This window comes from Rousettus aegyptiacus, unplaced genomic scaffold (assembly GCF_014176215.1).
Source record: "Rousettus aegyptiacus isolate mRouAeg1 unplaced genomic scaffold, mRouAeg1.p scaffold_m13_p_3, whole genome shotgun sequence".
NCBI lineage: Eukaryota > Metazoa > Chordata > Mammalia > Chiroptera > Pteropodidae > Rousettus > Rousettus aegyptiacus.
This window is the reverse complement of record NW_023416306.1, coordinates 118314665-118342042: the sequence shown is the minus strand read 5'-3', so window position 1 is coordinate 118342042 and position 27378 is coordinate 118314665. Positions and strand designations below refer to the sequence as shown.

The window sequence follows — 27378 nt, the reverse complement described above, 5'->3', positions numbered from 1 at the left end:
CTGAGAAACCTGATCCTAGAACAAGTTAGATTTCTATGGTTTCTCTTTTTATATTTGTGTTTAGAAAGTCCTTCCCTATTCTTTGACAAAATATTGCAGTTTATTCTACTCCATGATTTCATTTTTGTAGGTTTTTTTTCTCAGAAATTTCTTGTTATCAAGAAATCCATGTTAAAGATGAGACCAGGAAACTGACTAAACATTACAACAGATCACAATATCTTCATGCCTGTGATTAGCATTTATTACTAGAAGAGAATGTGGCAAAGATTCTCACACCTTTCTGGATTTCTGGTTATGGGATACTGTATTCACTTGTTCAACCAGATGTTCAAAATTGCCAGGTTGGGAAAGGCTTCAGACAGTGGCACTCAAGCAAGTGGTATCGGTATTAACAGGCTTATAGAAATCGTGTATTCACTGGAGTTTTTAGAGGTTTTTAAAGGTGACATGAGATGGTAGAACTAGGTAGATACTGTGAAAGAGTGTGTCATGGAGAGTCGAATGCAATTTACAAAATCTGGTTCATTTATACTTTGGAGCTGGTCTTCAGATGTCACATATCTCTTCCCTTCTTTTTGCCAGCATTATGGGGTCCATAAAGTTTCCTGTGGGAGGCAGATGGTTTCTGTCCTCATATCACCATAACAACCCATATTCCACAGTAAGTAACAAGCATGATTAGGAAAGACAGATGGAATGAGCCTGCAAATGAAAAATATGCCCCTAAATTTAGAATTTTTTATTCCTAGGGAGGGATTCTCATCTGGAAATCTAGTTATCTTCTTGTGAACTCCTGACTCATAACAAACAGCTCTCTCACATTAGCCTTGCTCCTTGAGAACTTTGATTCTCTTCTCTACATCAACCTTGAACCAAAGATTACTTCATTGCATCCTTCAGTGACCTGGGAAGTAGAAAGAAATAGGCATTTTTCTCCCAGATACTCCAGATGCTATCCCTACTGCAATATAAACTGTAACCCCAATAGTTCCCTGAAATTTCAAATAGCATTTTGTGGGTCTGTACTTGCTGACACATTTTCACCATGATCCCCCTTAGATCTTTGATTTCTTGTGTTTAATCTTTCTTGCAGGCATTCCTTACTTTGACACCACTACCTATGAGCCTAAGTACAATCACTTCTCCAGTGTCCATCAGCTAGATTAACATACATAAACCTGGCTAAATGTAAAACATCCACAAACAGAAACATGGAGAAAGATTAATAACTAATATACAGAATATGACTTCTTTAAAAAAAAAACAGTAAAGATCAATGTGATAATTGGAAAATGTGCTTCTAAACAAAAATAAAGTGGAGAGAAAGAAATTTAAAGCCCTCTCTGGCCCTATCTATAAGACAAAGTATGCTGAATCCAAAAAATGGCCCCCCATAAAAAACAAAAAAGAACATTAAGATAAATAGGTATTCATCAGCAAACAGTCACAAGCCAATGAGATTATTTACTAAGAGCAATTCTTAACCTTTTTTCTTGTGTAACACTATCATATAGACCACAGGTCGGTTAACCTTTTCTGTAAAGAGCCAGATGATAAATATGTTAGCCTTTGCTGGTGATAAAGTTTCTTTTTCAGCTACTCAGCTCTGTCACTGTAACACAAAACAGCAACGGACAATATGAAAATGAATATGGCAGTGTTCTAATAAAACTTTATTTATAGGTACTGAAATTTGAATTTTATATAATTTTAACATCTTGAAATAGTATTCTTCTTTTGATTTTTAAAATTATTTTAAAATCTAAAATTGTTCTTAGCTCAGGGGACATAGAAAACAGGCAGCAGGTTGGATTGGGCCCATGTGCCACAGTTTGCCAATCCCTGAAGGAGACTATCATCTTTTCTTCACTTGAGTGATTTTCAAAATGCCTCAGTGAGAAACACAGCTTAATCATGTCCAACTTTCCTTGCTCTATTTACCAAGCAATCTTCTCCTGATCCGTAATATAATCAGTTTGTATGTGGTACTTCCTTCTGGTGAATCAATTCAATCAGAAAATCAAAGAATGGATTCTAGGAGGAGTTCTCTCTCATGGTGCATTAATAGATCAGTTTCCAGATTCAAGATAGTCTTATGGGTCTGTCACTTGTTCCCCCAGGTTTATATAACCAATTAAAATTACAGATCTCATATATTAGGAAGCAAAGAATATATATAATATGGAGGTAACAGCAACCGTCAAATCACTCAATATCATTCTGTTAAATGCCAGTACATCATTGTCAACTCAAAATAAGTCCAATTTAGAAAAGCTAAGAGCTGAATCAATTGCTAGCTAGTCTGATCAGTGGTGATTATAATGACATAAATTATAACCATAAAACTTTAGTATCTCAAACATCTAATATGCACAGAGTCAAAATATGCTAAGACGGTACCTAAAGATATAGGGAAAATTCCAACAGCAACATTGCTACAGTAGAGATAAAGTGAAAAATAAACATCTAATAAATAACTAGAAAATTAAACATAAATATCCAAGAATGTATCTCATAAAATTAATGGAATCGTAGTTATACCCAAAAGAATTGTAAAATAAGTAAGAACTTAGTTTAAACCATGCCAAATTTCTCCTATTACACAGCTGATCAATTATGGAATAATACGAAGGCCATTATTCCCCATAACTCACCTATTGGATGGTAAAAATGGGTTCCATTACTAATTTTCTCTCATTCTTTTCCTCCCATACTGTCGAGCAAAACTTATACACATCTTTTTTTTTTTTAATGCAAACTTTTTCAAGAGGTTTCTGGGATTCTCATTCAAATAAATTCTAGTATGTCCATCCCACCAGCTCTTAAATATGGCATGCTAAAATCCTGACATAGTAGGGGAGAAAAATAAACCAAACTTCTGAAATTGGAGGCAGAACTGAGGTTTAAACCAAAGCTACTAAATCCAATTAGCTCTGAATTTGGGACAAATTGTTTTTTTTTTCTTTTCTGTGCTAAGAACTAATAGAGAGACCTTAGAGCTTATCCAGTCCACCAGTTTTCAAGCTCTTCTTCAGCAAAGGAATCTTTATTTAAAACGTGGTTTAATATGTAGCCTCAAAATATAAGACTGGAACAGGAAAGCTTCTCGGTTGAAGAGCAAAGCACCAGAAGCCCTGCTTATTCTGCCTCCCCAAGACACCTTTGGTGCCCCCCAAGGCTCCTCTACAGAACCGTAGACCTTTGGGGAGTCTAGTCTGAAAAAGGTTGATACCATTTTACAAATGAGGAAGCTACTGAGACCTTGAAAAATGGCTCTGCAAGCAGCCAGACAGTGCTATTCCCAACTGAATATAAACAATGTATGTGAACAATGCACAGACAAGGCTGCACTGCTGCTGTGTTTGGAACCAGACAGAGACAAGGTCACTCTGCAACCTCAACAAGGATGTATCAACCCCAGTTCTAACATGAGAGACTGTTGTTTCTCTTCCAGTAACTCCTAGCCCCATTTGAATCCACCAGCCTCTTTGAGAAAATGTATTAAGATACCTGGTCACTGAATTGCCCCCACTTCTTTACATCCTCTAATCCAGAACTGGCCCTCTCTCCTAATCCCTGCTTGGAATTATCCAACATAAACCTGAATCCAGAGAGGGCCCTCTCGCAGTTCCTCTCCAGAGCATCCTCCCTGCTGCAGTAAGCTCGATAAACCTAACTTTTTGTTTTTACTCCAGGTGTGTCCCTGATGGGCTCTAGCTTCAACACTACATTATTATCATTCAAAGCCACATCCTCAAGAAAAACAGAGCAGCACCAAGGATCAGTGGAGAAAACAAATAGCTGAGTTCCCACGGTTGTAAATAAACATGTTGGAAACAAAGAGAAAATAATGCAGACTTTTAACGAACCAAATGCTACTGATTCCTACATGTTCAGCAATGGCGGCATGGGCAACATGAGCTATCCTTGATGAAAACTCAGGGGCCACTGCTTGATAGTGACCCTGAGGTGAAAAAAAGACACACTACCAGCTCTGTCTGAAATGCTCTGTGCCACTCACAACATCTGGCACAGAACCCCAGAATAGAAAAAAATCCCCTCAGAGATCAGCCCAGGACTCGGAAAAGTCTGTCATTGTTTAACCCACATTAGCTTCACAGAAATTCAAAGATTCATAGATCATATGCCTGTACAAACAAAGCCTAGGTGACGAGCATCGTTCTGGGTAAAATAGTAGTACAAAGCACACTCAGAATGGTCAAGGCTACCCCAACACAGACAGGATGTCACAGCAACATCTATGCTGGTCCTGAAATGGAGGGTCTGATTTCCTCTGGGGCTCGCCCATACTGTGGATTCAATAAACGTGTCTTGAACTGGATTACACTGAGCAGAATCCTCCCTAAAGTAACCACGGTAGAGCTGAAACCAGCCTTGGAGTCTGTGTGCAGTGTCTGTTGCCTAGTAGTGTAGGTTTTCCCAGTCCTATTTTGCCAACAGTATTGCTGTCTGGGATTTATTTTAAATCTTTGCTTTCTTCATGTGTGAGTTCATGTAAGGGCTGAAGATATAAGAAAGAGGCTAAAAGCAATGACTATATTGGGGAAAGCACTGGAAGTTAAGAAATGCTTAAAATCCCAGCAGAGGCCCAAGACCTTGTGGTGAGTTTGTAGCCACCACCTCTCGGATCCTCAACTAGTTCCTTTATTTGTTCACTGAGAGGCTGGATGCATGACAGCGATGAAATATCTTCTAGTCCAACAGTCCAAGTTCATACCTCTGAACACTGAGTGTTTTTCTTAAAACTAAATCCCCTAAAGAAAGCTGTCCTCTTGGTGCTGCTCTGTTTTTTTTGTTGCTGTTTTGTCTCTTTGGGCATCACCAGTTTCCTGCCTATTATTGCCCTTCTTCCCAGGCTGCCATGTGCTGTGAGTCTCAGCTTATCCATCCTTCGAGACCAGCACTAGTGCCGCCTCCTCCCCAAAGACCACAGAAGAATCAACTGCTCTCTTAGGTTTCCAAAATGTTGTATACATTAATTGGACTAGACGTTCTAGTTTTTTTTGTCTTCTCCATGACCAGCCTTGTTTTTTTGTCTTTGAGTAGAGCAAGTGTCATGTTCATCTTCCATCTCTAGATATATAGAAAGAAATTTTGTAAATATTGTATGTGTTAGATCAGACTGCTTTGACACAGCATTGAACCTCATCCTCCCCTTCAGGGAAACAAGGAGTGACTATAGAGATGCTCACATGCTTCTATTTCAACCCTCAGGCTTGGTGCTTTTGTATATGTCAGAGAAGATGATAACGGACTCCCGATCTGGGCATACCATCCCAGCAAAAAGAACCTAGAAACAACCTCCAAACTCCCCAAAATATAACTGTGGCTACCCAGGCCATTCAAAAGCTGTTCAGTCTAAAATATTTAGAGTGATTTTCACACAGTAGTTTACTCCCCTAGACACCCTGAAAGAGAAACATGCCTCTGCTCTAAAGTCATTGCAAACAGCCAGCTATTCAATGAGAGTTGGCAGAGGCCCAAGACCTCTTTTGCCATCTTCATACCAATACATGCTTCCTAGAACTTGAAGCCTATATGCTTTGCCAACAAGTTAGCTCCCAGGAAAGTCTACCGCCTCTAAGCTCATTTTGAGTAAAGGAGGGTCTGTTTCCCAAAGAAGCAGTTTACCTTGAAATGTAGTGATGAGACAATGAAATCTTAACCACCTGTCCCCGATAACCTCCCTCCCTCCCATCTCACCCTGTAAAGTGTCTGTGAAATTGCTCAAAAGAAATGTATTCCCAAACTCTAACTAGACAACAGCCATGTGGAGCCAGCCCACTCTCATGTGGTTATATCCTGCGACCCTATAGCTTATGTTCACAGGCTGGAGCTAATTTTACGAGCTGATGCACAACAAATAAGTAACACTATTAGTTTACTCAGGCATATATTAGAAGCTCAATGGACTCCCTAAGACATCTTCTTGAAACTTCTGCTAAAGTACTTAAAATTTAGTAATATAGTTTAACTTTTTATCCATTTATTTCACTGACCAGACAGAGAACTCCAGAAGGGCAGAGAATCTGTTCACACAATAAACATGTGTAAGCGTATCCCAAGTGGCTGGCACAGTTCTCAGCATATCACAGGGGCTCAACAAGTAGCTGCATCTGTGCACCTGCCTTCAGCCATCCTGAGGATGGTCCGGGAGACAGAGGGCTTAGGCCCTTCTCTGGAAAAACTTACTAAGGCACAGTGAATTCCTCGAGGCTGGTGTCCTACACCTGTTTAGCACCCTGGAGCCTAGCGTAGACCAGACATTCAAGAATTATTTGTTGAAACGAAAAACTATTTGCTTGAATGCAAGCCATTTAGTATCAATGAGACTCTCCATCTGGCACAGTAATGAAGCCGCTCTATCACCGACAATCGTTAACTCTCCTTGTCTTGAGAATGGTATGACTGTCAAGTTCAGGGGATATTTTCATTCCATAAATTTCTTGACTCCTGGGGACCATCCTCCAGAGCTCTTTACCCTTTGGCCACTGTGACACCCTCCCCTCTAGTTTTCTACTTACCTCTCTGGCTATTTCTTCAGTCTGCAAGTAGCACTTCTCTCTTCCTCTGATCTTGAAATGATTGATTCCCCACGTGAGGCTCTCTACTTTTCGGATTCATTACCCTGTCCCTGGAAGAATTCCTATGAATGCAAATATATATGTTTGATTACTTTTTTATTTATTAATAATTCTCAAATCCACATTTATAGGCTAGACCATTCTTCTGAACTCTGATATCCAACTACCTTCTGGATATCGACACTAGTTCATCTCACAAGCAACCTAAACATGTAAAACTTTTGCTCATCTTCTCCACCTTTCTCCTGTTCTTTACTCCCACCCCAAGCCTGTTCTTTCACCTACATTTTATATTTTATCTTGGTGACCTGTTCGCCATCCCCCACACAATCACACCAGAAATCTTGGAATCATTCAAAACTCCCTATCTTCTTTCATAAAATTAGTCATCGACTAAGTATTTCTCAAATTCTCTCTTCCTTTCCATCCTTCCTGACACTCGCATTAGTTTGTTTCTTATTGGAAACAGTCTCCAGAGTGTTCTCTCTGCTTTCATTCTCCTCCACCTTCAAACAATCTGTCACATCTGCTGGAAGAGAAAGCTTTCTAAAATGCAAATCTAACTACATCATTCTCTGCTTAAAACAACCTTTTCAGCCATCACCCCGCTCTACCCCCCTGTCTCTGAGGGCAAAGTACAACTCTCAAGCATGGAGTAGGTGGCCCCTACCTCATCCCCTGCAGCACCCCCAGCCCACACTCCTGTCACTTCAACTTGCATTTCCCTCCCCCGTGGTCAGTGCGTCAGCAACGCCCTTCAGATCCTCTCTGCCTAGCTGAACTTACGCGTCTCTGAGTGGTTCAAACATTACTTCCAGAAGGCTTTCATTGTCCTGATCCTCCCTCCCCTGACTGAACTGGAGGTCCATCTTCTGTCTCCCACTCTACAAAGAGGGTCTCCACTCTGTGTGAGGCTCTTCAGAGATTCTCAATTCTAGTTGCATGCTAAACTTCACCTGAGCACCTGAGGGCCAGAACTCAACCACAATGGTTCTGATTTAAGAAATTAAATCAGTGAATGATTGCTCCAGGAATCAATATGATTCTCACATGCACCGGACTTCACTCTTCTCAGACATTATTGTAAAGACTAATCACCTGCGGGCCTTTTAAAAATCAAGATTCTGATTCAGCATGTCTGGCTAGTGTCTGAGATTCCGCATTGTCAATAAGCTCCCAGATGATGTCAATGCTACTGGTCCACAGACCACACTTAGAATAGCAAGTGGCTAAATAAACTCTGACACTGGCTAGCCCACCTGGAGGCAAGAAAGCTGTAAATATCCAGAGCAACTACCAAAACAAAAAACAAAAAAAAAAGACTCCCCTTGTCAAAGAAAACAGATGTTAATAAAACACCTAACAGGGCCTGGCTCCAGAAAAATTTACGAGTGTCTATGACAACTGCAAACACATAGATTGTAGAAGCTACTGTCACCTAAAAGAGCAAAGCCCAGATTGGAAAAGTGACTTGTCCAGAATACCAAAGATAGTAAACAGCAGACCTGAGGTCCAAACTCAGCACCCTGACTCCTCGGTCAGTATACTGTTCAGTATATTCAGTGTCTGTGAGAGACGTTGAAGATTCACTCACACTAGGGAAGTAGCAACCGAGAAGCATAGTCGAGATTAGCAGGACCCAGCCAAGCCCTTCGATAACAGAAATGGCTGGAGCAGCTTCCACAAAAGAGATTCCAGCCCAAAGCTGCTGGTAAGGACAAGGCGGAAACCAGTCACTTCAGTCCAAGGTTGATGAATGTGCGTTGGGGTTCCTAAATGGACTTTACCTTGCCCCAGGATGACAAATAACACTGAAAAGTGTAAACTGTGGGAATCTGGACTATTCTGATGTCTACAAGCATTTTGAAGGTAGCAGAGATGTCTTATTCACCTTAATTCTTCCAGCACCCAGTACGATGCTTGAGACCTAGAATTCGCTGGATAGCTGTTAAACAAAGCCTAACCAGAGAAAATCTTGGCTTTCTGTACAGAATTCTTTACCTATGTTGTGGCCAGCCTCCTTCCTAGATGAGATGATAATAGCCTGTTCCTGGGCTGCCCGCCACAGAGATTTCTTCCAGTTTCTGAGTGGAAGCTGGATCTGGTAGGAGTGTGTTGTAGTGCCTGAGTCCCCAGGCCCTTCACCCATACATCTAAGACACAATAACCACAGTAGGGTTTGTTCTAACTACAGAACGAGGCAGAAGTCAACCTCTTTAATTAGGTTGTGGGATAGAAGGGGAGAGACCAACCGAAAGGGGTGACCTCACTGGTCCCCCAGCCAGCAAAATTGCTTACCAAAAATAAGGGAACCACTGAAGGATAAGTCATATTGCCTAAAGGTCAAGAGTATGGGCTTTAGCATCAAACAGATTTGAGTTTGAATGTCATCTCTACCACTTACTCATCACTTTGAGCAAGTTACTTAATCTAACTAAGCCTTGGCTTCATCATCTGTAAAATGGAGAAAATAAGTAACTTCCTAAGAGAACTGCCATAAGTATTAAAAGAGATCATTGTATAAAGTACTTAACATGGTGTCTAGGATACTGTAGATGTTAAGTAACAATAGTTCAGCAATGAAACCAAAGGAGGAAGCCTTCGGTGCCAGGTGTGGCTGTATGACTAAGTCTAGAAACAAGGGTTGTGGCCACCATCTATGCTGGATTTCTTTTCTTTCTAGAGTATGCAAGAACAGGAGAAGTACCTTATTCTTGTTTATTTCCCTTTTAGAAAATTAAATTTATTATTTCATTCTAATTGCCTCAATCATATTATGTTTTTAATATATTATTGTGCATGAAGTGGGCAGGTGATAGATTGAATAGGTGAGAGATGACAAACTTTTTCCATCTCTAATCAATGCCAATTGATTGGGGCTGGCTGCCTGGATCAGTGTATTAAGAAGTATGTTGATTCTAAATCCAAGCTTAGTGAAAAAGAGAGCTATGATTGATTAATAATATCTTCAACGAGTGCTCATCATGACTCATTTTAACTCATAGATGATAGAAATGTGAATAATAACAGCTAGGCAGGATCACAATGGAACAATGGGGAATGGGCAGCAATGGTAGACTGTAGGGGGAGAGACTGATGAACGCTCTTACACTGACCCTGAGACATCTCTCGATATAGTCACTGTGTGTCTGCCAACCGCCCCTCCACATCTACTCTCCACTCTTTTCCAACAGCTCCCTGCCCAGAAGCTGACTTGTGTGTAGAATATAAACAGGACCATGTGTCCACTGGTTCTGGTTGGTTTGGCCAGTTGGGGTCCCCGATAGGAGATATGAGTGAGGAAACAGTGAGAGCAAGGTCGTTATTCCTCTCAATCTCTCCCTGCAGGGCTGCTTCCGGCTACGTCCCTCAATCAGAAGTCATTGATCCTCTCTAAGCAGTTGACTCTATGCGATTCTCTCTTCTCCCAGGTTCCAAAAATCATCCCGTCTTCCCATCCCTTTGGAACAAGAGGTGATAACAGCTCCAATACCACAAGCTCTGAGGTACTGCACTACCTTTGGTGGTTCTCACTCACACTTTTATAAATAGTCCCTGTATAAACGAGCCTCATCAAACTATATTATTTTGAAAAGACCACTCATTGCCAATGGGAACCCTGACTGATACATTAGGCCTTTGGGTTGCTTCTGTGTTGGAAGTGAAATGAGAGTCCACAGACATGCATGTGATAGAATGTGCTAAGGAGGGCAACTCTGTACATCTTAAAAAAGGAGTGTGTGTCTGGTGGCCAGAGATGAGATGGACTAGAGATAGCAATACAGATTCCCACTATGCCCACTTTCCCATCTACCTTAAACTATCCACTATGATCTGGACTTTTCTCTCATAGGCATGTCCACTGAGCAGAAATAGGTTCAAGCATTAACAATCCCTATTTTGACCCGGTGAGACAAAATGTCCTAGACTATTCTGTTTCCCTTGCTGGGAAATTAAAACTCAAAATTGTGTCATCTGGACACTGATGAGAATGAGAGCTGCAGATATATTATATAAAGGATGGCTGAGTCAGGTTTTCAGCAGAGACCAATGTGGTCCCACCCTTCCAAGCACCTGCCTTTCTCACCAAGCCTGCCCTTCCTGCAGCCAAGTTCTACAATACTTCCTAGGTCTCTATATTTGGGGGAAATAAATGCATGACTGGTCTTCATTCAAAAAAAAAAAAAAGGAAAAGGAAAAAATGAATACGACTCTGTTCAACACCCCTGCAGTGATAGAAGAACCCACACTGCGTGATTAGCAGTGCAGATAAAACCAGGAGAGAAGAGTGCCTGCACAGGTGAACACTTTACCCTCAAGGTAAAGGAGACTCTCCTTGAGTGTCACATTCAATAATCTTGTGCATCATGCTCTAGGCGATCGCACCTGAAAACCCTCATCTAGACTAAGATGATCCCACTCCTTGTTAAGAGGGAGACCCCTCAGAACCATTAGGCCTCCTCCCAGTGTCCAGAAGCCAGAGGTAAGGCCTCCATGGCAAGCACAAGCCAGGTTAAAAAATAAATAAATAAACTGTAGCTCTGATGCTCTTCTACAGAAGACAATAAAGCATCTGAGGAGAAAAAGGAAAGCACGATACCTCAGAGAAGGCGAGTTATGAGAGAATGATCAAGACACTATTTAGGGGAACAAAAGGGAGAGGAATTACGGCCAAGGAGGGTTGCAGGCCTCTGCCCCTTAAACAGGGAGAACAGGACAGCACACCCAATTCCAGTTCAGCATAACTCTTTTTAAGCTGTTCCAATACTTCAATTCACTGTCTTCAATAACCTTCTCATCTCCCAAGGTCCACATCAAATAGCTTCTTCTGTGGAGGCTTCCCTGACCCCAACCCTTCCTGCTCCCAGTCAAAATTAACTGTTCCTTTCTCTACTCTTAACTCACTCTAACACTCCTTTAGCACGTTTTATTTGTAAGACATAAACGTGTTTGCCTCTCCCACGTGGTCTGTGAGCTTGCTAACGGCAGGGATCTGTCTTCATGATTTCTGAATAAAAACAGCCCTGGATTATAGTAGAAGAGTGTTAAATGTTCACTTTGACATTGACAGACTCTTGCTACCAATTGGAAGTTGGACATCCCCCTTTCCCCTACACCACACTCACTTTTTTCCAGTTATGTCACTGGTGGGAAAGCATGGGAATCTTCAATGCACACAGAGCTGACTTACACCCTGTCTTAACTTGGGTTCCCCCAAAAAGAGACCCCTGAGAGAAGGGTTTCTGGGAACAGAAGTGGAGGTGGAAAGGCTGGGAAAAGTGAAACAGGGAAAGAGAAAAAGCCAAAATCAGGTGTATTATCATGCTGGTCCCCTCTTGGGCAACTGGGGTTATCGTCCACTGGGGATATTCTGAAGGGCCATGTAGAAAGTTCTTCAGAATTATCACCCCAAGTAAAAGAAAATAGAACTTACTCGTTCTTAGGCAAAAGTTTCTGGTGCTTGACTTGACTGATATTTTAAGAAGCAAGTTGCTCTCAGTTACCACTAGTTCACCCCATCGGTATCACCTGAAAGGAATGTTCTTACACAGATAAGTAGGCCAATTAAGTTGTTTACTGCTTTGGAGCATACAGCACTTAACAAGCACTTGCCACCTGACTACAAGCCACCTGTGTTCCTGGAGGCTATACATACATCAAGACCCGTTCTCTTTTGGGTGTGGAGATCCACTATCTTACTCTCACCCAGGACTCTGCTTCTGGCCATAAATTCTCTTAATAAACTCTTCATTTAATTCTGGAGTTATCAGCCTCTTTCTTCTGTTTCTCTGCCCACTCCTTCTTTGAAGGTCAGTTCCAGTATACCTAGGGAAATTTTCCCAGCATCATATGATCCCATTACCTATTGGTCAAGGGTTGCCTATGGGATATTACCTTCCTCATCCTTTTAGGTGTGTGGCTATGTCAGAATCAGCAAATTCTGCTGGTGTCTTGGTGATGATAGCAGAGATGCCCCAGGACGGAAAGCAAGTGATAAACAATGTAGTTGAGGTGAGTTGGGGTCAGGTTATACCTGAGCACAGCTGGTTGCCACAGCAACAGCTAGAGCAGAAAGGTGAATCAAGAGAATATGAGGTGGGCACAAGAAGTGTCATATACACACAACTTATGATCATTTTTATTTGCCTTTTGTAATTTTTATGCACCTTAGAGAGTAAGTTTCACTAATCCTAGCATTAATTATTGTTAAATTGTTAGCATAAAGTAAGTATTGGGAGATATAGCTAGAATTTTCTCCATGTTCCCCAGGCTGTGGGTACAGAGTCACAATAAATACCCAAATGCCGATGGCTCTAACCCTCTAGCTTCTAACTAGCTCTAGCTGCTAGCTCTAGTCCTGGAGCTTCCTGTAAGCTTTTCCCAGGTATATCTCCAAGCTCTCTCAGGGCACCTCACATATCCTTGAAATCAGTTTGTCACCATGTCGCGCCTGCCATGTTCTTCCTCTTCTGCCCGAGGCCTCTTTTTGAATGTTCTTCTGGCAGCAGCTATCCCTGCACCTCTGCTGCCCACGAGACCACTGAGAGTGTTACCGTCCTTGCTCCCAAAGTCTCCAAACCTTCCAGATGCCAAGATGACGATTTCTTTTCACTCTCCTTGTGCCAGAGCCATGCTGTGGCTCATACTGAAATGGGAAGATGCTTCTTCCCCTCCCCCCCCCCCAGGTGGCACTCTGAGCCAGGAGAGTGTAAACAGTACTGCATCAGACCCAGGACTCAGTCACTGAAGACACAGCTTCTCGGCTTTAGCTCTAGTTCAAGGAGCGATCTCCCTCTCTCCCTTGTCCGCTCTCTCCCCACCTTCCACCACCACCACACCTCACAAAAAATGGCCTCCTCCCTCCTTCAACCGAAAATAGTCACCCTCATGCAAATAAACTCAAAAAAGCCAGCAGCTTGCTGCCTATTCTAGCAGGGCACTGGACATGCCCAGGCCCAGCCAGAACTCCAGCAGCATCCACAGCCTCAGCACAGGCCATATCTTCACTATCACAGCAACTATTTGAGACCTTCTATGCACAGGTAATTACGCACACTGAGGCTTAGCATCGCAAGGATGCAAACAGTTTTGTGGGGTTGTTTTCCCTAGTGCCACAAAATGTAATCTCACCAGATGTCCTAAATAGCTTTTATCCTGGCACTCTCTCACATCACTTCCTTTTCAAGAGAATTGTTTTTTTGATTGACAAAGGTACAACCTCTAAGTGACCTACCCATCAAGATTCATATTGTATGAGTATCTCTAGTGCACAAAAGTTTCACTGGATATATTTTTAAATGACGGAATTTCCTAAAAGTAAACTTAACGGACATGCAACATCCATCCTTAATAGTACCTGCAACATCCATCCTTAATAGTACCTACAGAAAAAAAAAAAATGTGTTCACAATGTGCCACGGCTTGGTCCAACGATTTGAAGAACAAATAGCTGATGAAAGCCAAGAGCAAAAGAAAATGGCAATAAAATAAGGAGGCATATTGACAGCTGAGATCTAGCGTGACATCTGTAGGTGGTTCTGTGGCTCCAGAATTAGATTGTTCTCACTTCAAAAGCGCCATCTATGAACTCTGTCAATCGGCAACTCGGTCGTACACACATAAAACTCTTTCCCCCATGCACTCCTCAAAAAAAGAAAAAAATCTTAAAGATAATGCCAAGAAAACAATGTATAGATCACATACATTTTAGTGAAAGGCAGAATTTTTCTCTTTGACTCGCTTACAAACCGAGCTTGAATTTTTATCCAACCTTTTTCGTGCCTCATTTTTAACAAAAAGAATCCCATTTATTGTTCTTCTTGGACTTCAAATGAACAAGTAACATCAAAGTGTAACAGAAAATGAAAGCTCCGGTCAGACATTTTGTTTTCCTCTCCTAAGCAAATATTTGCACTTGCTGGAGAAGCTTATGCTGATGTGTCTGTAAGTTGAATATATATTTTTATGAGAAGGTAAGTAGCCAGGAACAAAAAGACATAAAGCAAAGTTCCTCTGTGCTCTCTTCCAAGTGACCTCTAGCCTGTGATGCAGATGACACATTCAGATGATTTCGTCTCCATGGAAGCTCAGTTTATGGGCTCTGCTTTGGCAGATTGACAGCTGTGCTAAATGATGTTGAAATTACATTTAATAGATTTTAGATTATGACTATTGTCCAGTAAGAACTGAAGAGCCCCATGCAGTGAGAGAAGGCTCAGTTTGGTTATCTTCTTAAGCTTCATTCCCGAGTAAAAAGGCACAGACTCTTATTATAAATTGGCCTTTTTGTTTGCTGGAGGAGGTGGAAAGTATCAAAGTCATTTCACTAATTAGAAGCCAGAAGCCCAGAGCAACCAGTATCACTCTATTCTGGAATGAAACAACCACACTCAGTAATTTCCGTACACAATTCTACCCCAATTTAAAGCCAGGAATAAATTAAATGCTCAATTTTTCAATGTCGTAATAGCAAATTAGAGTAGAATTAGCCCAAATTGGCATTCGGAGTTTGACTCTTTGTAGGACTCGTGGGCTGTTGACCTCCTCCAGATATTCAACTATAGATAGCTTAATCTGGGGTTTTGTTTTCTTTGTGTAAAGGAGGAAAGCGAGGCTAGTGTGAGGATGTCCAGGAGAGAAGCGATTAAAAGGATGCAGGTGTCAACCCCCAAGGGAATGGAGATGAGCAAAAACAAACTTGACCCTGAGCACAATTGAGATGAGCCCCAAGGATTCCCAGACATGACTGGCAGAGGCAGTGGCTCTGAGGAGGAACTGAACGCCTGTATGAGAGGTACAAGTGTAATATCTGGGGAATATAAGTTTCAAAACATTACCATTTTTTGTTCCCAAAGACTGAAAGTTGAAGAACACAGCCTAGCCTAAATCCTAGGTCTCAAAACCATTCCCTTTGTCATAGAACAGAATGACAAAGGTCACAGCCTACCTTTTTTCCTTTTAAAGTTGATATGTTGTTCATTAATTAACATCTCTGATTAAATGACTTAAACCTCTTTGCAGAAAACCAGCACTTAATGAGATCACTGGATAGAGAAGGCAGAAGGGAACAGGAGGAGAAAATAAGTGAGAAAGATATTTTACACTTCATGAAAATATAAAATAGCATTTCATGTTTCTCTCCTCCAGCATCTCATCACTACCCGCAAAATGCAGCATCGATCATATGGAGACAAGCTCTTTTTCTGAACTAAAGAGACAGATTTAGACAAGTATATGTATTGGTTCTAAAAAGACATTTCAGGAACAGTGGCCGGAAGTTTGTCCAAGGGAGATTGTCCACGATGCAGTCTTGTCACACCCAGAAGTTGTCTGGTATCCCAACCAGCAGCATCAGCTAGAAGTCTGTTAAGAAAGCACAGAGTCTCAGCCACATCCAAGACCTACAATATCAGCAACTTACAAGATCCCAGGTGATTCATATTGACATTAAAATTCACACCCAGCTCACAAGACCAGTCTACAGCCTTTAAGTTAATTGGGAGAGGCAAAAAGAAAGAGCCGAAAATAAAAAAAGAACTCTGAAAATAGTGAAAGTGGTATCTCACTCTTTCTTTCTTGCCGCTACCATTAACAAAGAAGCTTCCCAAAGTACAAAAGAGCATCTTTTGTGTAAGAAAGAAAAAGAAATAAGAAAGCATATATATATATCTGTTTATAGTTACAAGAAGAAATACAAAACAGATAAAACAGAAACAACAAATCTGGTTACTTATAAGGTGTGAGGGAGGAGAACAGGGTAGAATGGATACAAGAGAGAGTGACACTTCTCTGAGGATACCTTTTGGTATAGTTTAGACTTGCAGAAGAAGCCTGTTAATATTCTGCATATTCAAAATATAAAATGTAATCAACAATGACGGGAAGAAGAAAGAAAAACTCTAAAACCTAAAAGCAAACTAAAACAAATGAACTGATAGTATTTCAAGTGACTTCTATAACCACAGTGAAGGGGGAAAAAGAAAAAGAACTCATCCAAGTTACTTGTAAGCATAGTATTTGACTGAATACCCCCAGTCTCGGGTAAAACTGAGGAATGACAAAAGCTGCAAATGAATCTTAAACTCTTAATACATTTGTTACACTTGTTTCTTGTATAGGTATTGGCAAAGCAATTCTGAAACTTTTTAAAATGTATTACATGGGACTGAAAAAATAAATAAGTGTATTAATGTCATTGGGAGCCAAGGACCAGTGCCTGCTTGAGACACACATCAACAGCCACAGGGTAAGATCGGTTTGCCTGAGCAGCAGTCATGATTTACATGAGAATCAATATGCACAATGAGACAGGCAGAGGGAGTTCCTGAAAGATACAGAGGAGAAGGCAATATGAAGATGGAAGCAAAGATTGGAGTAATGCAGCAGCCAGCCAAGAAACACCTGTCGCCACCATAAGCTGGAAGAGAAAAAGAACAGATTCTCCTCTGGAGCCTCCAGAGGGAGTATGGCCCTGCCCACACCTTGATTTCAGACTTCCAGCCTCCAGAACTGTAAGAGAGTAAGTTTCTGTTGTTTTAGACCACCAGCTTTGTGGTATGTTATAGCAGCCCTAGGAAAACTGAAAAGTAGATATATTATTATCTTAACTTTCCAAATAATGAAATAGAGACATGACATTCAATTAACTTGTTCAAAGTCCAGAACTAGTAAATAGTGAAGACAGTGATGTTAAACCAGGAAATGTGATTCTAAAGACACACAACCTGTATTTCGGACTCTACTATGCAGTCACTAAAGAAGTTAACAATGTAGAGTAGACACCTTTCAATATCAAAACATGATTGTGTAGAAAAGCAAGTTACAGAACTCTATGTAGGAATAGTTTGGTAAGTCAACATGGAACATCGCCTCACTAAAAGTTCATAGAAATGCCAAGTAAAGAACTAAATGAAATAAATGCCTAGCTGACCCAAAAAGAAAGGAAAATTCCTAACTGTCAGAAATGAAGAAGGAACATAAACGGTAAGCTTATGAGCAAGGGCTGGGGTTTAACGAAGGAGCAAGATTAGTCTCAGAATGCACAAGGCAGTCACGGACAAATTGAATACCTGCCCACAGACCCACGACTCTTAAACGGCTGGCTATCCCTCAGTAAAGTAGGACTAGGTACGAGCTCCACTCATCTGCTCAGGGAAGGTACAAGAAAGCTTGCCTGTGCCCTACATATGGGGAAAGTTCTCCCATTAGAAACATCAAAACCAGGCCTGTTTCATACATGTATATGGGGTCTGAATTTACACAGCCCAGTGGTGTGGGAAGCTCCAGCCAAGAAGTTAATGTAAAAATGGGCTCCAAGTAAGTGAAACCCCTTGGGCTTCCAGAAAAAGAAAACACAAAACTGATTAGAAACAAGCCTTCCAAACCCCCAAACATACAGAACATTCTAACACACACAAAAGCACATACAAATAAATATATTCTGGCTGCAAATGAGCTCACAGTAAAAAAGTTACAAAACATAGAAGAAAAAGAGTCACCATGAGAAAGAGTCAGCAGTCATCGTCAATAAGAAGATTTGTTGGTTGACAATATAATAACCTGAGAGAGACGATTAAATAATTAGGCAACAAATGGTAAAAGACCTTAGAACCCTAAGGAAAAAAAACAGACACTGTGCAAAAAGAACTGACAGATATGAAAATGACCAAACTGAACTTCTAGAAATGAAAATGTAAAATTCAATAGGTAAAAAGTAGGTTAGAGATGGCTAATGAGAACATAGATGTGAAGGAATCATCCAAAATGCAGCAATAAGAGACAAAGACATAGAAAATGTGAAGAGAGGTTAAGAGAGATTGAGAGATTAAAAATCTATCACAGGAATTCCAAGATAGAAATTTGAGAATGAGGTAGAAGCAATAATCAAAATATAACGGGTGAGAAATTGTGAGAACTGATAAAAGATATGGGTATCAGTCAGGATCTAGGCAAAAAACAGCATTCTAAAACTGGGTAATCAAGAAAAGTTTAATAAAGTGACTATTTACAAAGGTGATAATGGGGTTCGGAAAAATTAACAAAGGCTAGAGAAACACCAAGGGCTAGTAAGAGCAAGGAGACTGAAAAGACAAGGTTGCTGGAACTCAGAGGACATGCCATGAAGGAAGCTGCTCAGAACAGTAGTAGTTCCTTCAGTGGAGGAATGCCACAAAGCCTGGTCAATTAGTATGGAGGGAGCATCAGAATAAACATAGGAACCTCATTCTCCTCAGCCCTTGGAGCTTCAGCTCGTGCCTCCCATTGATGGAACTCTACTGGAAGCCATAGGGCAAGGGAAGATGCCATCTACCCATTAGCCTTCCCAGTTCAGGGCCTTCAGGTGAAGGAAGAGTAACGGCTCCCCACTGTCACCCCAGGATGCTTTATCAGTTTTCCTAAACCCTGCCCCACCATTTTAAACAGTCCCTAGGCAGTGTAAATAGGCACTGTGCTACTGCTTCCGGCCAGAACCTACCTGACGGCCTTTACTAATAGATGTCTGTATGTATTATATAAGTGGAAGGAGAGAGTGGGGAGAAAAAGACAGAGAAAAAGAGAGAAAGATTAGAAGTAAACACACCAAAATGCTACTATTTTGGTGATTCGAGTTGTTTTAATTTTTTTACCTACTACATTTTCTAATTCTTCTACAGTGAACATGGAATACAATGATGCAAAAGATTGATCTTTTAATAATGCTGAGTCTATAGAAAATATGGATTCTTAATCAATTCATTCCCCACTAGACTGACATCATCCCTAACTCAGACTCCCTGCCCGATATCCGAGATAAAGACACAAACTAATGATGTATCTGGGGGAAAAGAAAAAATACAAAAAAAAGAAGGATTTCTCCCAGGTAGGGAGCAATGGTTTGTAAATGGTGAATTTTTATAGATAGGGTTATATATATAGATAGCCTTGGTTAAGCTCAGTAAAACATAATCTCTCAAACAGAGCATGGCCAGGTTGCAGACCTGACATCCAGGCCTGTAAAAGGCAACAAAAAGTCCTATGAAACCTAAGTTGTATCTTAGGTTTCACATATCTAAGGATAAATTTTACATTTCAAAAGACGACAATGATGTTGCATCCCTGACTATCTAAAATGCTTCAAGGAACGGAAAGCTGAGCCTTCGCTTTGGCCAAGATTGAAGCTTGAAGTTATTTGTATAAAAGCTTGCTAAATTTTTTTTATTAATCTATTCAGATAGCTAATTATTGTGTGAAACTCAAATAGTCATACTCTGAGGCTTGAGGTGAAAAACTGGCTTTTGGTGGATTAGCAGGCAGGTCCTCATTTCATCTCCTACTTCTGAATGTTGCTACCTGGACTGTGACATGTCTCTTGTCCTCCTGCAATACAGTAAACTGGCTTGGATTCAAAGGAAAGAGCGCCATCTACTGCAACGCTATTCAAATCCCACAGTTCACTGTATGCTTTTCCCAAAGGCTTCTTCCTTGATTGGTCCAGCTCAGACACACTTGTGAGACTGAACAAGATCTTAGCCAGAAGTTGGCAGAAAGGGAACCTATGGCCACAGATCAACACGTAACTATGTCAAAAATTCCAAGTCTTTGGTGAGAACTGTTTGTTATTAGCATCATGACACTATTTAGAAAGGATAATGACTAATGGAAGTCATTTTACTAGGCAGTCAGATACAAGTGTCAATTTCTTGGAGTTTCTATGAGAAATAACATCATCAGCCCAATTTTCTGGTGAGGAGTGAAGAGGCTATAAAAGCCAGTGGAGCCATCTATAAGCCTTTTTGGTCCTTAACAGCAACTGCTACTTCCTGACACTCTGACCTGCACCCCTAAAGAGAATACCCAAGTCCTATTTTAAAGCTTTATCTGAGATAGAAACTCATGTTCAGGTGAAGGAGACAGAAGGAGGCATCTCAACTATACCTATATGGTGATCCTATATTCAGCTTGAGCCGACTGTTGTGTAGCTCAAGCAAAGCAGAATAATAGGCTTAAGCTTAGAGGGTAGGAAAGCAATGGGTCTCAGTGGGTAAGGCAGGATCACAGAAAATTCCACTGATAGTCGACGGAAAGCTTCATAAGGGGCCAGCAGTCAGTCCCCTATGAAATGAAATCCAAATGTAGCTGGCTTTGGACTGTGACTCAAATTCTGATTGACATGCAAATGCGCAGTTACCCCTTCCAGTTCTATAATTCAATGGCAACTTATACCCACACTAAACTATCAAAACTGGAGCCCTCTGCAATGCAATCAAACCCACAATGAGATATCACCTCACACCTTTTAGGATAGCTATTATTTAAGAAAAGAAAAAAGAAAAAGAAAAAGAATAAAGCAAGAAATGCTGGCAAGGATGTAGAGAAAAGAGAACTCTTGCACGCTGTTAGCAGGAATGTAAATTGGTACAGCCACTATGGAAAACAATATGGAGGTTCCTCAAAAAATTAAGAATAGAACTACCATATAATCTAGCAATCTCACTTCTGGATATATATCTAAAGGAAATGTATTCACTATCACAAAGAGATATCTGCACTCTCATGTTCATTGAAGCATTATTCACAATAGCAAAGATATGGAATGACCTAAGTTTATTGATGGATGAATAGAGTTTTAAAATGTGGTATGTAAACACAATGAAATATTACTCAGACTTAAAAAAAGGAGGAAATCCTGCCATTTGTGACAACATAGATGAATCTGGAAGAGATTATGCTAAATGAAATAAGTCAGAAAAAGACAAAATTGTATGACATCACTTACACGTGGACTCAAAAAAGTCAAATTCATAGAAACAGAGAGTAGAATAATAGTTGCCAGACTGAGGGGAATAATGGGAAGAGTTTCGTTAAAGGGAACAAACATTCAATTATAAAACAATAAGTTCTGAGGATCTAATGCACAGCATGGTAACTATAGTTCGCCTGTTGAATACTTGACATTTGCTAAGTGAGTAGACCTTGAACACTCTCACACACACACACACACAAAGAGGTAACGATATGAGATGATGGATGCGTTAACTTGAAGGTGGGAATCTTTTCACAATATATATAAATATATCAAATAATTACATTGTACACTTCAAATAATTACAATTTTATTTGTCAATTATACCTCAGTAAAATGGGGGGAAGAGTCCACAGCTTCTTTTACTACTTCATGAATTCCTACCCCGTAGCCCACCCAAAAGGCTGGAGGAAGTTCTTCTTCAACATCTGTCCCCTTGGGTCTATATCAGCAGTCCCCAACCTTTTTGGCACCAGGGCCCAGTCCTCCTATGAGAACCTAATGCCAGATGATATGAAGTGGAGCTGAGAAGATAATACTAGCGCTGGGGAGCAGCTGCAAATACAAATGAAGCTTCACTTGCTCACCTGCCGCTCACCTGCCACTCAGCTAGTTGCTAACAGGCCATGGACTGGCACGGGTCTGTGGCCCAGGGATTGGGGACCCCTGGTCTATATCATATCCCTGACTGTGTCACTTCTCTCATCAGATCTTCCCTATATAGACTGAAAACTTGGGGTTTGGAAAAAATATCTCAGTGCCTCCACACACACAAAAAAAGTGAATATATATGTAATTATAAGATTGCCACGTTCCACACTTTTTATTGTTTGTATTTCATTCTCTCTGCCCAGTTAAGAGTCACCCCACCACTCACACTTTCACCCATTCATTTGTTGGCTTTCCCAGCCATCTGTGTTGAATTCTACCATCTGGCTGTCTTAGAGTGCAATGACCTAGTAGCTGGGTTTTATGGATTTCCAACAGAGTGAAGTACTCTATTATTTCAGCAAAGTTTTAGTACAAAGTATTGGCAGTATGCTTGCAACTTTTTTTTTTAATTCATCTTCAGGCGTTTTACTTAAGATTAGACTTTGAAGATTATGTCACACACGTTCAGTGAATCCCCAGCTCGGCGCAGCACTGCTGACCACCTTTCCATTCCACATCAGGACCGTTAGAGACAGAATCATACACACACAATTCTGTTGGGTGCGGAAGCATAAAATCAAAAGCCTTCCACTTTCCATGGTGCTTTGCAGTCCTTCTATGTGTCTCATTCTCAGTCCTCACAATTAGCAATTTCAAAACTTTATTTCCCTTACTAAGTCCCCCATCTCACCATCTCCCCTCCTGTGCAGAGAGAAAAATAAGGACATGAGGAATGAAATCCTTTCATTTCCTGCCATCCATCTCCGCCTCTTCCTGTCCACTCCTAATCACATCTCTGTCCCTGTCAGATGTTCTCCTCTTGTCCATCTTTCCTCCTGAGCTTCTATCCCAACCATTCCCACTTCTCAGAGACCTTACCCTGACAAGAGAGAGAAGGAGGAAAATAAATAAAACACAAAAAGTAGATAAGAGAAGGGAAAGGAAGGGTGAACTGGGGAGGGGAGGGAACAGGAGGGAAAACTTCCTTGAGACAACATCTCCTGATTTTCAACCTCTCTCCCTCCCCACACAAACTACCCATAAGAGTGTGCAATCTAGTTGTTTCTTCCTTTACTCACCAACTACTGTTTCACCAACTCAATGCAATCAGGATTCAGCCTCCATCACCCCAATAAATACTAATTAAAGTATATTTGTGCCATTGTATGTACGGCGTATTACACAGTGCCTGGCATATGGTGAAAGCTCAATAATAAACTTCTGTGACCATTCTCTCCCTAATTGGTATACTAGACAGGAACTTTCCAGTTCTTCTTTTACTTGATTTTTCTTCATCAGTGATGTTTCCTTCTCTGCAATCTTTCCCATTGGCTTCCTGGTCCCTTCTTTCTCCTGGAGTTTTTCCTACCTCTGACCAGTACTCCTGATGTCTCCCTTTCAGGCTCCTATCCCTCTATGCCTTAAATTAGGACCACTTTTAGTCTTCACCTCTCGCCTGTATACTCTTGATGGGTGACTCTATCAACTCCCATAAGCACAACTACTATCTACATGATAATAATTGTATTATGGTGCAGTGATGACTAACAGGCCTGTACTTGCACCCCAGAGCTCTACCATTTTCATTCATTTGACGAATATATAATGAGTTCTCACCATGTGCCAATTTCGTAGTCCTCCCCACTGGACATCTCCGCTGGAATGATCCACAGGCATCTAAACTCAACATGTCCAAGACTGAAAGTATCATCCTAACCGCACACACAGAGACACACACAGAGATACACATGATTCCTCCTTCGCTATGTCCCGTTTAAGGAAATGGCACTACCCATCTACCAACTCAGAAACTGGACTCTGCCTCCTAAATTCTCTGAAATCACTCCCACCTTCTCCAGTCCACTGGCCCTTCCTTAGCTCACACTTCATCCTTTCTCATCTGAATTACTGAAATGGCCTCTTACTTGGCCTCCTATTTTAGTCTCAGTCCCTATCAAGCCATTCTCCACACCATCCTTTCTAAAACATAATCTAATGATAGTACCTCTCTGCCTAAAAAATTCAGTGGCTCTCACTGCTTTAGGTTAAAATGCAAACTCATAAAAGTGCCAATGGTCTGGCTCCCACCTACCTGTGCAGTATCACATCTCAACCCCCACTCTCCTACCTATGTTCAGTACCTGTGGTCTCCCATGTTCTCTCAGTGTTCCATGACCCTGTGCACACTGTACCTCTACTCAGACCCTCTTCACCCTCTTACCTGTCTGTCCAAGTTTGCTCACATTTCCAGACTCAGATTAACTGTCATCACCTCTAGAATATTTCTCTGCCCTTCCAATTACATACCCAGTCTGACTTAGGTGATGCTTTCTTGGGAATCCCAAAGCACTCTGTGCTCCCCACTACTTTATAATTTATCACACTTATGTAAGTACTTATTTACATGTTCATATCCTCTACATTTTAAGCTACATTGTAAGTTCTCCAATGATCCCTGATCCTTGATATTTAGTATCAACAACACCTATCACAGTGCCTGAAACTTGTAGGTGTTCAGTAATTATATGTTGAATAAATGCTTGTAGAGTGAAAGAATTATAAAGCTTTCCTAGGCCTCACCAGCTATGGTAACAACGAAGTCATATTAATAATATTAATTCAAAGGGCAATGAAGCTAAGCCCTTCCTTTTCATGTGAGTCTGACTCTGCAAATACACATGCACATGCACACACAGTGAAATGTGCTCAGGACACTGCTCGTGCATGATTCACTCAGCCTGCAGGAGCGCCTTGTTCTACCTGACCTCACCATGGTCTCCATCGGTCACTGATGTTCCTTTCTGGCACCCCAGCTGATGCCCCAAATGTTGGTGGTCCTTGGAAAAGGAGGAGAGGAGAAAGTAAGCCTATCTCCTCCATTAAAAGTACCTCAAAACAATACAGCTTGTGCCACAATTTTATCACACACCTGCAGATAAAACATCTTTTTACCACTAAGTTGCCTACCCTTGCTCTGCATGTGAACCCAGGTATGAGCGAAATCTAGGTGATAGACACTAAGCTGACTCAGGCACTTCTCCTTTCCAACAATTTACAAAGGAATCTCATCTGCCTGGCTCTTCTCTCCCTCTGCCCTGCCCCAGTGGTTCATTGGATATTGTTGATTCTCACCTACACTGAACAGGGAGAACTATCCTCACCATACCATGCATCAGACACTGTGCTGGCGCTGGGCACAAATAGTCAACAAGGCGGAAATACCAACCATTATGGAAGCAACAGGGCACAGAGGTGAAAGGTGGGGACACTGGAGCTAAACCAGCTAAGTTCACCTCCTGGCTCTGCCACGTTCTAGCCTGTGTGACCTTTACTTCTCTATGCCTCAGCTTCTTTATCCGTAAAATGGTAACAATATAGTATCTACATTATAGAGTTTTTCTGATAAACAAGTTAATTCCTGTTAAACACCATGGGCAGGCACATAGAAAGTACTCTATAAAAGTTATCTACTATTATAATAGTCTAGTCAGAGGTACACAAAATAAACAGACAAGCCAAATAATTACCATTTGTCATAAGTGCTTAGAAAGAAATAGAGAAGTGCAAGAGAATAACAGGGGCCATGAGAGTATTTTAGACAGGACCAAAGAGATAATTTAAGCTGAGACCCGAAGATTAAGAAGGAGCCAGCCATACAAATAGCTGGGAGAATAAAATTCCTGGCAGGGGGCCAGAAGGAACAGCAGTGCAGAGTTCTAATACTGAAACAGAGTTGGTGAGCTGAGCGGGGTGAGGTAGGCGCAGAATGTCATGGGAGGAGAGAAGGAAGATCAGATTGTGCGGGGCAGATGGACTACAGTAGAAAATTTCAATTTCATTCTCTGTTAAATGGAAAGCCACTGGGGGATTTTAAATGAAGGAGTGACGTTATCTAATCTACAAATTTTAAGATTACTCTGACTGAAGGATTGAAAGGTAAACAAGAATAGAAACAGGAAGATAATTAGGCTCTTGCAGTCGTCCAGGACAGAGATGATGGTGGCCAAGCACTAGGAGGTGCCAGTGGAGATATAATGAATTAATGGTCTAAAGTGTTATCTGCAGAGAAAATGCAGTGGTCTCTGCAACAAGGCAGAGCTGGCTGAAGCATTTAAAGGTTTAGAGAAGGTGAATTAACCTCCCTGCTACAACCTGAAAGGGAGAGAGGCCTTTATTTGTAAACATGGTTTTCCACGGAAGACATACCATCACTATTGTCCACAACATAAAGCAGTGATTTACTGAGAGCCGACACGGGGTCTAGCTCTGAGGTTGGCAGAAATGACTTTTTGTTCCAGGATAGATGTACAGGATGCACAGATGCCTTCTTTTCTTCCTGATACATGTCCCTGCAACCAGTGTTTTTTGGTTGTTTTTTTTTTTTTTAGGTCATTGAAATTAATTTTATAAATCTCGTAAATAACAAAAAGTAAACAAAATAGGTAGTAGCTATAATAATCATGAAAGAATTAATTGACATGTTTTGGGTCACTTATAAAATGGTAAATTTATATTCGATAGGTTATACATGCTTTATATTACTTTGTGGTCCCTTCTATAGTAAATATATACAGTACATTTATGGATATTTTATAGCAATTATAATTTTAAGGGATTAGCTTAATTTTCTAATATTTTCTTTTGTAAATGTTGATGACCATATACATGACCGTTTTTCATCCTATACCCTTAGACAAGAATGTAGCCCCAAAGAGAGAAATAAAATTTCCTTCACAAGAGTTTTTTAAAAATGGAGCATATTTATGGCCTCTACTTACTTTTTCCTGGCTCAGAGTCATATACCAAAGGTTTTTAAATCATCATTTAGTATCCTCTCTGCAACCAAGTAACTGAGCTTTCTCTCTTATAATTTCTCTTGTTACTAAAAAAGTAGACTCCATCTAAGAATGGTATTACAAAAATATTGCAAGTGCAAGAAAAATAGTCAAATCAAATCAACAAGTATTTATAAAATAACTAATACTTGAACTCCCTTCTCTATATATTCCACTTCCAAACTCCATTATTTCATTCCAACTAAAAATAAAGTACATGTAGAATTAGGCCAACTAAGGAAGTAGTTTATTAAATAGATTGGGAGAGAGCTATAGTCAGAGAGAAATAATTTTTTTAAAAAAGGAGAGAAAATGACTCGAACTTAAGCGCTACTAGCACCCTGTCCACTTCTCTCAGGCTGGCTTTCAAGATAAAAACTCAAGAGAATTAACATTTGTTGAGTGTATAAACATTTCATATTAAGTAAGCTAATATGAAAGCTAATGACAGTTTTAGGAAGATCATATTTATTGCCATCAGAAAATGAGAGGAATGATGCAA

At 40.7% G+C, this 27378-nt stretch overlaps 1 long non-coding RNA gene across 1 annotated transcript in view; it reads right to left on the bottom strand.

Annotated features, from left to right (window-relative positions):
* LOC107514965 overlaps nucleotides 1-27378 on the bottom strand; it is a 316337-nt gene that overhangs the window by 214351 nt on the left and 74608 nt on the right. Inside the window, exon 2 of the long non-coding RNA XR_004949972.1 lies at nucleotides 6549-6670. This is a non-coding gene — a long non-coding RNA (uncharacterized LOC107514965). The remainder of the gene's footprint in view (nucleotides 1-6548; nucleotides 6671-27378) is intronic.